This window comes from Loxodonta africana, chromosome 8 (genome assembly GCF_030014295.1).
Source record: "Loxodonta africana isolate mLoxAfr1 chromosome 8, mLoxAfr1.hap2, whole genome shotgun sequence".
NCBI classification, from domain to species: Eukaryota; Metazoa; Chordata; class Mammalia; order Proboscidea; family Elephantidae; genus Loxodonta; species Loxodonta africana.
In genome coordinates, this window is record NC_087349.1 from 61,657,721 (window position 1) to 61,670,303 (window position 12,583).

Sequence of the window (12,583 nt, forward strand, 5' to 3'; positions counted from 1 at the left end):
TGTTAGCTGAAAGTGAGGATGCTGGCAGAGGGCTGGAGTTTGATGTGAAAGAAAAAGATAGGAAGTAGCCACTAGGAGAGAGAATGAACCTGGGAAATATGACGTGAGTAACGCAGCATTAGGGCCCATTTGGGTTAGTGTCACTAATTCATGGTGAAACCAGTCAGCACAGTGGTATGTTTTTCTCCAAAAGAGAGTCAAGGGAGATGAGGATATAAGTTCTCTTTATTCCCAGAATTATGTAATTTCTCAATGAGTACCTCGATGTTTTTGTTTTTTTTTTTTAATTCATTTTGGTAGGCAATTTGTGGGCTCTTTCAAAATGAAATTTCATGCTCTTTGGTTATGGGAAAATTTCATTGTTATTATGGAAAATTTCTCTTTTTAATAATTTTATTTTTTAGTTAAAATATGTGCAGCAAAACATACATCAATTCAACAATTTCCACATGTACAGTTCAGTGGCATTGATTAAAAAAAATTGATTACGTTCTCCAAATTATGCAGCCATTCTTGCTATCCATTTCCAAATTATTCCACCATTAAAGCTCTAAGCTTCTTATCTAATCTTTCAAGTTGCTGTTGTCAATTTGATCACATATAGATAATTCTGTAAAAAAGCACAATGCTCAAGGTAGACATTCTTCACTAATTAAACTATTGTTTGTTTTAAAAAAGATTTCAGGGGGTATTTTTGGTTTAAAGTTTAAAGATTATTTTAGGGGGATAGTTTTGGAGGTTCATCTAGCCTCAATGGCTCCTAAAGTCTGGATACCATGAGAAATTGAAATTCTGTTTATAGGAAAGTTATTACATTATTTCTTTCATATTTTATCCCCCCACTTTGCTGTAACTTTCTAAAGCTGCTAGTTGGATGTTGGACCTCTAATTTTCCTATTTTTCCTCACTTATTTCAAACTCTGTCTTGCTTGTTCTACTTTCTGGGAGGTTTCCTAGAGGCTATCCTCTAACTCTTCTACTGAATTTTTCATTTTTAATAATCTGTTTTATTTTCCAAGAGCTCTTCCTTGGTAACTTAATATTACTTGTTTATAGCCTCCTGTTTTGCCACATGTATACAATCAATACCCTCTTTTTATCTCTGACCATATATATTATATGCACTTTAAGTATTGTTTTCCTCACTCTCTGTACTGTCTCTGCTTTCTCTAAGTTCCTTGTTTCAGCTTATTTTAGTTCCCATTTTTCACGTTAACTGTTTCCTTCAGATGTCTGATAATTCTTGGTTATCTTTTCATATGTGTGGTTATCTTTTCATATGTGTGGTTATCTTTTCATATGTGAGGCAGGACTCATTGATGAGCAGACTCCTCTAAAGGTAATCTGGCAGGTTCGTTTAGTTAAAGGAACCCCAGCTGAAGACCTTTTCTCTTGGGCTGATTCAGTTCCTCAGAGAGAATTCTCCCAATATCTCACCTGGGAGTATATGTCTAGAAGCCAAAAGGGAAAGTTTACTGAATCCTTGTATGTCAGTTTGACACCTCACCCCTGACCTCAGCTGTGCCCAGCGTCTCCAAGTCCACAACCTCTCTCGATTCAAAATTTCCAGGGAGAAAAGCTCCTATCTTCTCCCAGGATGGCTTCCCCACTCTGCAGATAGTCAGACTTGAGCATTTTCTGATCTACTAAATCTATTTTCACACATAGATCTGTTTTCTATCTTCCAAAAATTTGGTAATATCTCTGTCTTGATGTCATCTGCTCTCACATTCTTTTTATACATGTGGGTTTACACATTTTTATTTTATTCCTTTACTGTCATTTCAATAATGTTTTTGGAGGGTGCAAGGATAACTATGAATATTAAATCCACATTGTTTAATGCCAGAAATCTTCCTGAGAGTTATTCAATTAGAGGAAGTTCAAGAATATATAATGATTTATTAATCCTGCTATTATTTTGTATGGTTGGGGAACAAAGGGAAGTTCTAGATAAAGGAATACTTTAAAAGCTAAAACTTTTATTTATCCACATATTCCTTAATCGTCCCTGACTACATAAACAATATGGGAGACTCTCAGTGTTTGAGGCAATAAGAGCTAGAAGTCCCAAGAATAATGTTATTGTATGAATACTAAACTAAGCCATGGAGACTTCAAGGTCTCAACTTTTCCTTCTCTTCTCCTTTTTCCTCCTTTTCCCAACAGGGAGGATGGGAATTGGATAGCAAGAAATCAGGGTGAATTAGCGAGGCAAGATGGACCAAGGCTGAACTGAGGAAACTGAGTTAGTTGTATGAAAGCTGAAATTTGTAGCTTTCCAAATTCGTCTTGACACCTTTGAATGGTGACTTGCATCGGAGACCTGGCAAAAATATTGATTTGTGTTGCTCTCCTACTTCTTTTTGAAATTTTCTCCTACACATATCCTCTCCTTCCTGATCTTAGACCCTCTTCCAGTGGATGTCATTTTCAACCCCAGACCTCTTCTCTCAAAATTTCAATCTCTTTTTTTTTATTTCCATCAAATAACACATCCTTCCTCTTCTTCAATACTACTACTACTAATTCATTGAGAGTAGCTGTTCTTACTGAGAGTGACCTGATTTAAAGTGAAACTCTGACTGATGGAATTTGAAGGAGAGATAATTTTGAGGTTCAGGGTCTTTTAGTATTATTTACCTTTAACATTTTTTTTTCTGGAGCAGTTATAGCCAAGTGCTATAGTGACTCAGACCTTGGTTTGAATCCCAACACTATCATTTAGTATCCAAGCAATAGTGGAAAAAATATTTCCACTCTTGAACCTCTATTTCTTTATTTTTAAAATGGGGTTAATAATATTCACCTCACAGGGTTGTTGTGAGTGGTAAATGAATTTATATAAAGCTACTAAACAGTTCCAGGTGCTATAAACCACAAAATGAATACTTCCATCCCTTCCTTCCTTCCCTTAATGCCGTCTGACCCAGAGGAAGGAGTATGAGATCAGCCCTGCCACTACCGTTTCCTCACTCATCATTACTTTTCATGTCTCTACAAGACGAACTCTACAAGGAATAATAGCGTAGAGAAAGATCATGGTTTGGCAAAGCACATTGTGGGTTCCTAAACTCCAACTGGAGTATTTTTCAGTGAAAGAATCCTGAATGAACAATATTCTATCTTTGAAGAATGAAGATCTTCATTACAGTCACTGTCAATGATCAGATAATATCCATACACCTACAAGGAAGACCAGTTAATACAACTATTATTTAAATTTACACACCAACCACTAAGGTCAAAGATGAAGATATTGAAGATTTTTACCAACTTTTCTGCAGTCCGAAATTGATCAAACATGCAATCAGGATGCACTGATAATTATTGGAGATCTGAACGCAAAAGTTGAAAGCAAAGAAGAAGGATAGATAGTTGGAAAATATGGCCTTGGTGATATAAGCAATGCCGGAGATAGAATGATTGAATTTTGGAAAACCAACTATTTCCTCATTGCAAATACCTTTTTTCACCAAAATAAATGGGAGCTATACACATGGACCTTGCCAGATGGAATACACAGGAATCAAGTCAACTATATCTGTGGAAAGAGATGATGGAAAAGCTCAATATCATCAGTCAGAACAAGGACAAAGGCTGACTGCGGTTCAGACCATCAATTACTCATATGCAAGTTCAAGTTGAAACTGAAGAAAATTGGAATACATCGACGAGAACCCAAGTCTGACTTTGAGTATATCCCACCTGAATTTAGAAACCATCTCAAGAATAGATTTGAAGCATTGAACACTAATGACCAAAGACCAGGCGAGTTGTGGAATGACATCAAGGACATCATAGATGAAGAAAGCAAAAGATCATTAAAAAGACAAGAGAGAAAGAAAAGACCAAAATGGATGTCAGAAGAGACTCTGAAACTTGCTCTTGAGGGTCAAGTAGCTAAAGCAAAAGGAAAAATGAAGTAAAAGAGCTGAACAGAAGGTTTCAAAGTGCAGCTCAAGAAGACAAAGTATTAATGATGATATGCACAAAGACCTGGAGATAGAAAACCAAAAGGGAAGAACACACTCAGCATTTCTCAAGCTGAAAGAACTGAAGAAAAAATTCAAGCCTCGAGTTGCAATACTGAAGCAGTCTATGGGGAAAATATTAAATGACACCGTAAACACCAAAAGAAGATGGAAGGAATACATAGAGTCACTATATCAAAAAGAATTACCCGACGTTCAACCATTTCAAGAGGTAGCATATGATCAGGAACCAATGGTACTGAAGGAAGACGTCCAAGCTGCATTGAAGGCATTGAAGAAAAACAAGGCTTTGGGAATTGATGGAATACCAATTGAGATGTTTCAACAAACGGATGCAGTGCTAGAAGTGCTCAATCGTCTATGCCAAGAAATTTGGAAGACAGCTACCTGGCCAACTGACTGGAAGAGGTCCGTATTTATGCCTATTTTCAAGAAAGTTGGTCCAACCGAATGTGGAAATTATCGAACAGTATCATTAATATCACATGCAAGCAAAATTTTGTTGAAGATTATTCAAAAGTGGCTGTAGCAGTAAAGGAACTGCCAGAAATCCAAGTCAGATTTAGAAGAGGACGTGGAATGTCATTGCTGATGTCAGATGGATCCTGGCTGAAAGCAGAGACTGCCAGAAAGATGTTTACCTGTGTTTTATTGGCTATGCTAAGGTATTCAGCTGTGTGGATCATAACAAATTATGGATAACATTTCAGAGACTGGTAATTCCTGAACACTTAATTCTGCTCATGAGGAATCTGTACATGGATCAAGAGGCAATCTTTGGAACAGAACAAGGGAATACTGCATGGCTTAAAGTCAGGAAAGGTGCGTCGGGGTTTTATCCTTTCACCATACCTGTTCAATCTTTATGTTGAGCAAATAATCCGAGAAGCTGGACTATATGAAGAAAAATGGGGCATCAGGATTGGAGGAAGACTCATTAACAACCTGCGTTACGCAGATGACACAACACTGCTTGATGAAAGTGAAGAGGACTTGAAGTGCTTACTGATGAAGATCAAAGACCACAGCCTTCAGTATGGATTACGCCTCAACATAAAGAAAATAAAAATTTTCACAACTGGACCAATAAGCAACATCACGATAAACGGAGAAAAGATTGAGGTTGCCAAGGATTTTATTTTACTTGGATCCACAATCAACACCCATGGAAGCAGCAGTCAAGAAATCAAAAGGTGCATTGCATTGGGCAAATGGGCTGCAAGTGATCTCTTTAAAGTGTTAAAAAGCAAAGGTGTCACCATGAGGACTAAAGTGTGCCTGACCCAAGCCATGGTGTTTTCAATCACCTCATATGCATGCAAAAGTGACAATGAATAAGGAAGACCAAAGAAGAATTGAAGCCTTTGAATTGTGGTGTTGGTGAAGAATATTGAATATACCATGGACTGCCAAAAGAACGAAGAAATCTGTCTTAGAAGCCAGAGTGTTCCTTAGAAGCCAGGATGGTGAAACTACATTTCACATGCTTTGGACATATTATTGGGAGGGATCAGTCCCTGGAGAAGGACATCATGCTTGGTAAAGTACAGGTCAGCAGAAAAGAGGAAGACTCAAGGAAATAGATTTTGACACAGTGGCTGCAACAATGGGTTCAAGCATAGCAATGATTCTGAGGATGGGGCAGGACCGGGCAGTGTTTCATTCTGTTGTGCATAGGGTCGCTATGAGTTGGAACAGATTTGACAGCAACAACAAACTTCCTAAACTGTAAGAGAATAAATTTCTGTTTGTTAAAGCCACTCGTGGTATCTTTGTTATAGCAGTATTAGATAACTAAGACAACCAGTAATTATCAATGCATCTTGACTGCATGTTTGATCAATTTCAGATGGCAGAAGTTGGTAAAAATCTTCAATTTCTTCATCTTTGGCTTTATTGTTTTGTGGGTAAATTTGAACAATAGTCGTATTAACTGGTTGTCCTTGTAGGCATATGGATATTATCCTATCTCTGACAGTGTCGTACTTCAGGACAGGCCTTGAAATGTTCTTTTTGACAATGAATGTGATGCCATTCCTCTTCAAGCTGTCATTTATGGCATGGTAAACCATATGATTGTCCCATTCCAAATAGCCAATACCAGTCCAATTCAGCTCACTAATGCTTAGGATATTGATCTTTATGGGTTCCATTTCATTTTTGATGACTTCCAGTTTTCCTAGATTCATACTTCATACACACATTGTCCCAATTATTAATGGATGTTTGCAGCTGTTTCTTCTAATTTTGAGTCATGTAGCATCAGCAAATGAAGGTCCCGAAAACTTCACTCTACCCACGTCATTGAGGTCAACTCTTCTTTGTGGAAGCAGCTCTTCCCCAGTTGTATTTTGATTGCCTTCCAACCTGAGTGGCTCATCTTCTGGCACTATACCAGACAATGTTCCACTGCTATTCATAAGGTTTTCACTGGTCAATTTCTTTTAGAAGTAGATTTCCAGGTCCTCCGTCTAATCTGTCTTAGTCTGAAAGCTTCATTTAAACCTTCCACCATGGGTGACCCTGCTGGTATTTGAAATACCAGTGGCATAGCTTCCAGCATCACAGCAACCTGCAAGCCACTACAGTAGGACAAATTGACAGACAAATGGTGGTATTGATCATTAGTGCCTAGTTTTGCTACATGCTTGGATGTTTATATGTGCTAGATAATTGAGGCTTGACCATTAGGTATATATCTATATGACTTACAAAAAGAATTTTAAAGAATTCAATAGAGCAACAGTTCTTTATATCTGTCTCTTCCCCAACCCTGCAGAAAATGAGTAACAAATTGTAAGTGCTGTTTTTATTTTCTGAGAAGTGAAGGAGCTTAAGAGAATAGCAATGATTCATGACCCTGACCAAGAACTATATTCAGTTAAAATTGTTTTATGGAAATTTTCAAGATACTTTAGGCAACTGAGTGGGGAAGGGTATGAAGGTAGTCATTTATATCCATGATATTACAAAATGTTTTCTCAAAAAGCTTCTAGATTTTACCGTATTTCAAAGAAAGTTTATTTAATCTTCTGAATCCACTTTATCACTGACTCATTTCAATTAATATTTTTGCAATTGTGCTACTACTGTCTTACAAAGATCACTAAGATGGAGTAAAACTGAAAATACTCTAGTTATCTTTACAAAGTTTCACTATAGCTATTATATATCATTATCTTTTAAATTCTTTGAGGCTGTAATTATCTTCTTAACACTATAACTGATCATTTTGCTAATAAAAAAATGCTAATATCTTGTGCAAATTTTTATCACTACTTAAATGTTAGGCGAGGGCAGATTCTGGAATGTGTCACGGTACAGAATTGCAGCGTGGCCTACATATACTATGATAACTAGCCTCAGTATCTTCCTTCAGTTCAAAGTAACATTGTGCTTTAACTTTTATAAGGACATGCAGTATGTGAATTTACAATTATAAGAACACCCCAATGAGGGTCAGGAATTGTCAAGGTCCTCTTCATGTATTTATTATGAACAAAAAAAACTAAATCCAATAAAATTGTGATATACTGTTCTGTGGTGGCAATGTGAATATATAGGCATGATTTAGGGCCCTAATCTTTATAGTCTGACAGCCCTGAGAACAAGGCCAGGTCTTTCAGGTAGCACGAACAGTTAAGCGGTCTACTACTGGCTGAAAGGTTGACAGTTCGAACCCACCCAAAGGTGCCTTGAAAGACCTGCTTGATGATCTGCTTCTGAAAGGTCACAGCCTTGAAAACCCGATAGGGTAGTTCTACTCTGTACACATGGAGTCACCGTAGTCGGAATCAACTGGCAGGCAACTAGCAACAACAACAAGGATGACCATGGGAAAACTACTTAATGTTTCTGCTATTCAGTTTCCTCATACCAAAATGGAAGCAATAATTCTTCACAGAGCTGTTAGAATTACTTTGAGATAATGTGCATAAAGCATTTAGTATATGACTGTAGGTACTTAAGAAGCCTTCAACAAATATTAGGCCTCACAATTATATTTATGGTGAGTAATTTGAATTTTTTTAGCCTATATAATTTCTCCTTATTTTAGCAACTAATTTTTGTTCTCTTTTAGGGATCACATTTCTGAAATAAAAGTTATATAACATCTGTTCTTTATTTTTATTTGTCTTCTTGTTTATTGTGAAATTCAATACTTAAGTTTGATAAGCATATATTCTAGTTTATCATTATTAACTTTTAATCCAGTAAATTTCCTTGATATGCCTATTTTCCAATGCCAATGCTTCTATGTCTCTATGAGAGATAAACCATTTTTGGCCACTGTAGAGTTCCATTTGTGCCAGATGTGGAATGTAAACAAATCACATAATATGAAATTTGTCTCATCCAAAACTCCAAGTAAAATGTATCTTTCATTTCTTTGATTTACCCAACTATGGTAGCTGAAACAAACCAAAAACCAAAACCCACTGCCATCAAGTCTATTCCGACTCATAGCAACCCTATAGGACAGAGTAGAACTGCCCCATAGGGTTTCCAGGGAGCACCTGATGGATTCAAACTGCCTACGTTTTGGTTAGCACCCATAGCTCTTAACCACTACGCCACCAGGGTTTCCCACTGAAACAAACAGAGGCTTGTTTTTCTGACATAACAAAAAGTCTGGAGGTGGGTAATTGCTGTAGTGATTCAGTGGTTTAACAATGCTAAAGCAAATATTGCTACAATTCTTGACTGTGGCAACTCCAGGAATCATGTCTAGGAAGAAGGGGGAATGGCTGAAGAGCCATGTGAGCCACCTCCCTTCTTTCTTTTCTTCCTGTCTTTCCCTTCTCCCCCCCTCCTTTTTCTTTTTTGATTGTTCTATAATCTACATATAGCAACCCAAACAAAAAACAGATCTTAAATATTCCAATCAATGAGTGTTGATGAATGTATACAATGTTATAGTCATCACACCAATCAACATCTAGAACATTTTCATCATTCCTGAAAGTTTCCTTGTGCCTTTTACCAGCCACTCCACTCCCCACACCAGAGGCAACTATAGTTCTGATTTCTATCACTGTAAATTCATTTTACCTATTTTTGAATTTCATAAAAATGAAATTGCACAGTATGTATTCTTGTCTGGATTTTTTCACTCAACGTATTTTTGAGATTCGCTGTGTTACATGTATCATTGAATTATACCTTTTTATTGCCGATGAGTCGGAATTGACTCAATGGCAGCGGGTTTGGTTTTGGGTTTTTTTTTAGTACTTCATTGCCTGTTCCTTTTCTATCAGGTTAACAAAAGCTTTCTCAATAAATATCTCCTTGTTTCTCATGGGTCATACCTGGTCATGTGGCTACTCCTAGCAAGGCAGGCTAGAAAACTAATTGTCTCTCTAGCTTCTATCACGGGAGGTTGCAAAGGAGAATCAGGTTGGGAATGGCTTCTAACGGCACCACCAAAGTGATTTTAAGGTTTTAATTTTAAAGACTAGATTTAATTTTTTTTATTAAAAGATGCTATATATATTTTTTTTTATGTTACTATTTGAAATGCACACTTGCATGTTTCAGGGAAATGTAAGTTTAACTGGAAAGAAGCCAGTGAAATTTTAAGAGAAATTGTGAAGGAATAGCTTAAGAAAATACTCTTAAAATACAATTAAACATCGAAAAACAAAAAGTACATATGTAAAATTTTGAAATGTGCAATTGTAATATTAAAAAATTATATTCTCCAGAACTGCATTGTCCAATATGGTAGCTACTAGCCACATGTGGCTATTAAAATTAAAATTAAGTAGAATTAAAAATTCAGCCCCGAAGTTGCACTAGGCAACTAGTGACGGGTGGCTACTATACTAGACACACAGGTACAAAACATTTCTTTCACCATTGCAGAAAGTTCTATTGCCTAGCATTGCCCTAGAAAGGTAGGGGGAGAGCGGAAAAGATAAATTTTCATCATTAGAATACAATATTAATTGAGTTGGGGAACTATCAGAGCATGGTGGGTAGTTTTATTACAGAAAGCTTTAGTAAATATTTAAGTAAATATTAAGCAAGAGAGGGAGAGATAGAAGAAAAATATTCATTTTTTCTTTCAGTATAAATTTGTTGATTACTTACCATTGACTTTTGGGATTCAGTAATGAACAACATAGACAAAGTCACTGCTCTCAGGGAGCTTCTGGCATGGGATAGGGGAGAGACATAAAATAAACAAATGATGTCAGGTAGAGACAAGTCCTATGAAATATTATTGCATATGGTGGGGGTTAAGAAGATAATATGCCCAATGGATTAAATATCATGAATTGGGCTTCCCAAGGAAACCAGTTAGAAAAAATAGGAGGGGGTTTCAGAGAGTAGGATACTTTATTTGAGACTACTAATGCGGTATAGGAGGAGCCCTGGTGGTGCAGTGATTAAGCGCTCAGGTGCTAACTGAATGGTCAGCAGTTTGAACACACAAGCCAGCCGCCCCATGGGAGAAAAATGTGGAAGTCTGCTTCCGTAAAGATTTATAGCTTTGGAAACCCTATGGGGCAGTTCTACTCTGACTTATAGGGTCACTATAAGTCAGAATTCAACTTGACAGCAGTGGGTTTTAATGGGCTATAAATATCAGTCATGACAAAGTCTACAATGTAACAATAGAAAAGGCTGACTGAGGTCAGATGGAGGACTAGATCATTGGAAGATAGGAGGTTAAGTAACTGAGAGGTCTGTGTACCGGAGGGATCATCTACATGAATTGAAATCAAGAATTATGACAGGAAGTATAGAAGAATCAATGAGGTCAATAAGGGCAGGTCTAAAATCTTCAAGGAATGAGGGCGGTACGTAGGTGGGACAGTTTTATGGCATAGACTTCAAAGGTCTCATGGTCTAGGATGTAGCAAAGAGCAAGAAGACTCTTACCCCACTCTAAGTCTATTAGTACAAAGGATTTGGGGGAGAAACAGCCCCCGCTCAAGAGGACTGCAAGGAAATCAGTGTGCTAGAGGAGAGCCCAGGTTCACCAAATCAAGAGGGTAAAGGTAAAGATCAGAGAAGAGGTTGCAGATATTCAGTATTTTGCTATGACTGTAAATTCTATACGGCATATTGGAAAGGTTTGATTTCAGAGATGAAAGAGAAATGGAGGAAGCATAAGACGGGGGTTGTTTTACAGAAAATGTGGAAGGTTCTCTTGAGTTTTAGTTATGTAAACAAAAAAGAAGAAAAGAAAATGGAAAATTGAAGCAATTAGCTGGATGATTCAGTTGTTCTGCTTTTCTAGATTAATGTATTAATTCTTAATTTGTATTGTGCAGACATATCTTATATAAATCATCAAAGATGAAACATGAGATTAAAGGGGTCAAAACTATATAAGGCTCTGTGGAGTCATTATTTCCACTACTTTTTCTAGTTCCTAGTTCCTGCAGTGGTTGTTTATAACAGTTCAGATTAAAATACCTGGAACAGAAATTATCACAAAAAAAATTAGTGAAAATCAATTCATGTTTTTCATTAACTGAACAGGTAATAGGGTGAAAAACAGTCATGGAAAGTGCTGAGAATAGAGTTCATGATCCCAGTTCCTCAGCAATCTTACAATGGTTTTTAAATCTATTGATAAATGTTGCCCAGATCCATTATTTCGTTAGAGTTTGCAAAATGATTATTTTCTAATTCTATCATTCATTCTGAATTTTTCTTTCCTCAGCTTGTTTATATCCCCACCTTGGTGTATAGTGGAGTTTGTTGCAAATTTTTCTGTGGGGTTTTTGTTTGTTTGATTTTTTTAGGAATTACTTTATAGCGACCCTATAGGACAGAGTACAACTGCCCCATGGGGCTTCCAAGGAGCCCCTGGTAGATTCGAACTGCCAGCATTTGGGTTAGCAGCTATAGTACTTAACTACTGCACCACCACGGTTTCCTTTTTTTGTTTACACTTTATTTTTAAATTATGAAAAAACATAGCATTTAGGTATATTCAGAAAAGTCTATCTTTATGTCCCTTTCTCCTCCATTCTCTCCTCCCCCTCCATCTATAGGTAACCAATTTTTTAAGTGTTTGGTTTATACTTGCATTATTTCTTTCTGAAAATGTAAACAAATACAGACAGACAGACATGCATACACCCTTTTTTTTTTTTTTTACATGAAAGCTGGCACACTGTGAACACTGTTCTTCTGTACCTTGCTTATTTCACTCAATAATAATACATCCTGGAGATAGTGCCATTTCAGGATACAGAGATTGTCTTGCTTCTTTTTCTCAGCCCTAAAGTGCTCCATGTGTGGATCTACCACTGTTCATTCAAGCAATCCTCTTATTGATGGACATTTGCCTTCTTTCCAGCCATTAAACACAATGCTGCAATGAATAGCCTTGTGTATACATCACTGTATTTCTGCTAGTTTATTTTTAGGGTACATTCCTAAAAATGGCATTACTGGATCAAAGAGTAAATACATATATAATCTTGATAGTTTTTGCCAAATTTCCCCTGACAGGAATTGTGCCATTTTGCATTTCTATCAGCAACTTGTAAGAGTAGCTATTCCCCACAGCCTTGCCAACATGTATGTTGTCAAACTTGTGGATTTTTGCCAACCTGGGAGGTATG